At 37.2% G+C, this 4,091-nt stretch overlaps 1 non-coding gene across 1 annotated transcript; it reads right to left on the bottom strand.

Annotated features, from left to right (window-relative positions):
• Positions 1-2,116: 2,116 nt before the first annotated feature.
• LOC128296107 (small nucleolar RNA R71) lies at positions 2,117-2,220 on the bottom strand. Its single transcript, XR_008286655.1, has one exon. It is a non-coding gene; the product is annotated as a small nucleolar RNA R71 (small nucleolar RNA).
• Positions 2,221-4,091: the final 1,871 nt, after the last annotated feature.

Here is a 4,091-nt window from a genome sequence, read left to right as displayed (position 1 = left end):
CTAAAAGTATAAAGCCATTGAGGGTGCAAATGAAGTAGTTTTGCTAAAACGAAATAAAAATATGAAGTTTTTTGCTAAGTACTTGATAAACTATAATTTATACATATTTTTATCTCATGCTTAGCACATTTATGGATGGTTTCTTCTTAGATTTGGTGAATTTGATGCTCCTAATCCTTTAGTTTCATGTTTTATACTTAGGTGAGCATAGGAGAGTACAAAGAGCGAGAAACGAGCTGAAAACGGAGAAAACGGGCCAACATGGGAAAACAACACGGCCTAGACTTCCTCACATAGGTGGACCACACGGTCGTGTCAATTTGGCAGAATCGAAGCACGACTTACATGGGTAGACCACACGCCCGTACCTATTTAACAGCCTTGACCACAGCCTAAAGATATCGCACACGGGCATGTCCCTGCCGAGCCCAAGTATAGTTCTTTTCGGAAAAAGGACATTTGTGAGGGTTCTTAGGCATTATAAAGCCTATTTAAACACCTGATGAGGCACTTAGAACAGACGCAGAGTACGAAGCAAGGAATTACTCAAGGGAAGCCGATTGATCCATCTTAGAAGCCTGATTCATCGTCAAAACTGAAGATCTCCCTTCAATTTCCATTCAGAGGTTTTGGGTTTTCTTTATGTTTTGTTATTTTTATTCTTGTGAGATGTTTTCTTTCATAAGTATGAACTAAACCCCCTAAATACCTAAGGGGATGAAACCTAAGACAGATCTTGTTATTATTATTTGAATTGTATGATAAATATTTGACTTGTTCTTAATTATGTGTTCTTAATTCTTATTTTAATATTCTAGGATATTGATTCAAGTTAATGCTCTTATTCAGAGGAGGAATAGACCCTGTCTAAGAGTAAATTTGTCATAATTAAGCGGAGTTGATTGCACGCCTAGAGATAGGGTGATAAGGTTTTGCCGGATTAGGGTGAAACCTAATAAAGGGATCTATAGATGGATCGAGTCAATGCAACACTAGGGCGTTAATTAGAAAGAGATTTCAATTAATCAACCTAGGGTTAGACGTTATTAGTCTCAAGAGAAATAATAATATAACTTAGGGATTTCTACGGGTCAAGTCAAATGAATAAATCGTCTGATTCAGAGTCAAATAACAAGTGAAGTCTAGGTGGATTTTTCCTTGGGTATTGTCTTTATTAATCGAATTTTCCCAAAAGCTTTTCCCAAATTTCTCTCTGTGCACTCTTAGTTTAGTTAATTAGTTTAGATAAACAAATCCCTTAATTTTTAGGCTAGATAATAAGAAGAAAGTAATTACTAATACTCTTGGTTCCTTTGGGTTCGACAATCCGGTCTTGCTAAAGCTATACTACTGTTCGATAGATACATTTGCCTTCATCATGATAATAGTTTGTTTCAAGAACTATTAATTATAAATTTTAAAACCTGTCGCGAATATCACGTATCAAGTTTTTGGCGCCGTTACCGGGGAACTAGGATATTAGGAACATTCGATTTTTATTACTTTAGCCATTCTACTTTATTTGCAATTTAAATTTTTATTTTCTTTTCTAATTTTTCTTTTATTCGTTCCTGGCAGTTTTTATAGTGTATAACTAGAAGAAACCCGTCAGGACCATTACTGTTTGATAGTGAGATCGATTGCACAGTTCGCAGAAACCGAAGAGAAATAAAGCGAAGCTTACGATACACAGAGGAAGAGCAAGAGAACGATACTGCTAATTGCTGCTAATCAGAATCCTGCTTCACGCACTATGTATGATTATGCTAAACCTTCTTTAACAGGAATTGAATCGAGCATAGTTAGACCTACTGTAACTGCAAATACTTTTGAACTAAAACCTAACACAATTCAAATGATACAGCAATTTGTTCAGTTTGATGGTTTGCAGGACGAAGATCCCAACGCTCACTTGGCAAACTTTTGGAACTATGTGATACATTTAAAATTAATGGCATTTCTGATGACGCCATTCGCCTTTGGTTATTCCGTTTTTCATTGAGAAACAAAGCTAAACAGTGGTTGAATTTGTTACCATGAGGGTCAATCACTACTTGGGAACAAATGACTGAAAATTTTTTATTAAAATATTTTCCGCGCAGCTAAAACAGCTAAATTACGTAATGATATCTCTTCTTTTGTGCAGATGGATTTAGAAACACTCTACGATACATGGGAGAGATACAAGGACCTCTTAAGAAGATGCCTTCACCATGGTTACCACTCTGGCTACAGGTTCAAACGTTTCACAATAGCCTAAATCCTTCGACTCGACAAATGGTTGACATAGCCGCTGGTGGGACTATCAATAATAAGACACCTGAAGATGCTTATGAATTTATAGAAGAGATGTCACTAAATAATTATCAGTGGCAAGTCATGAGGACAAAGCCAACAAAAGTAGCCGGCATTTATAACGTCGATTTGGTCACCATGCTCTCTAATAAGGTAGAACTCTTAAATAAAAAAATTGATGGTTTTTTTAATTCTTCACAATTTTACCCAGTAACGCAGTGTGAAGCAAGTGGAGGTGGATCGAGCAATCCAGAATACCCACCCTATGGCCACAATATAGAGAACGAGCAGTTATATTACATGGGTAATAATTGTCGATCTCAAAATAATCCGTATAGCAATACTTGCAATGCAGGATGGATGTATCACCCAAATTTTTCATGGGGAGGCCAAGGGAATCAGAGACCACCACCACCTCCAAGCTTCCAACAACCACCCTACCAACAAGAAAAAAAGCCGAACCTTGAGGAGATGCTAACAAAATTCATCTCGGTGTTATGAAAATGAGACAGCACTTAAAAATCAACAAGCGTCAATCCAAGTGCTTGAAACTCAGATAGGTCAGCTCGCTAAATTGATATATGAACAACCACAAGGTAGCCTGCCGAGAAACACTGAACATAACCCAAGTGAGCAACTCAATGCAATTACCATTTAAGATGAGGAAGGGTTAGTTGCACCTGAACCAGAACAGAGGGAAGAAACTATGGTAAATAAAGGTAAAGGTGAGGTGGACCATAATGACCAGAATCCGGTAAGTAAAGAGTACAAACCTCGTGTACCATACCCTAATGTAACAAGGAAAGACCGCTCAGATGAATAATTTAGTAAATTCCTTAAACTTTTAAAGAAATTACATATTAACTTACCGTTTATTGAAACTCTTTCCCAGATGCCAAACGCAGTCAAATTCTTAAAAGAGCTTTTAACAAATAAAAGGAAGTTAGATGAAGCATCGCATGTGGAGCTGAACGTAGTTTGCTCAGCCATTCTCCAGAATAATCTACCCAACAAATTAAAAGATCTAGGGAGTTTCACGATTCCCTGTCTAATTGGTAGCCTAGATGTTAATAATGCTTTGGCTGATTTAATGGCTAGTATCAATGTTATGCCTTACAAAATGTTTAAGCAACTAGGACTTTAGAAACCCAAACAAACTGGGATGAGTATTCAATTAGCCGATAAAACAATCAAATTTCTTAGGGGGGTCATTGAAGATGTACTCGTTAAAATTGACAAATTTATATTCCCAGTTGATTTCGTTATTCTAGACATAAAGGAGGATAGTAACCTTCCTTTAATTTTAGGGAGGCCCTTTTTAGCAACTGCAAGAACAATAATTGATGTTGCCACAGGTGAACTCACACTTCGAATGGGAGACGAAACAATCACCCTTCAAGCTCGTAATTCGAATAACACTTCGAAAATTAAAGGTGGTTGTATAAATCATACTATTAAGACTGACCATGTGGTGTAAACTACTTTACAGGAAATAAGTTCGAAGAACCTACATGAGTCATGTTCAAGTAACAACAAATGACCTATCTATGAAGAACGAAGGCTACAAATCGAGAAACTAGATGAATGGCGGACACATAAACCGAAGACACACGATAAACCAAAACCACGTCATGACGAGCTCAATGTCACACCAAATCAACTTAAGGCTGGAGACAAAGTACTACTAGATGCAGCAGACCCTCGCACTGCCACTTCTGAACCTAAAGGAGTAATCCCTCTTACGGTACTCAGTATTTTCTCATATGGTACAGTCAAGTAATTCATCCCAAATTCGC

Source organism: Gossypium arboreum, chromosome 7, assembly GCF_025698485.1.
Source record: "Gossypium arboreum isolate Shixiya-1 chromosome 7, ASM2569848v2, whole genome shotgun sequence".
In the NCBI taxonomy this organism is placed as follows: Eukaryota; Viridiplantae; Streptophyta; class Magnoliopsida; order Malvales; family Malvaceae; genus Gossypium; species Gossypium arboreum.
This window is presented reverse-complemented; position numbering and strand designations above follow the sequence as displayed.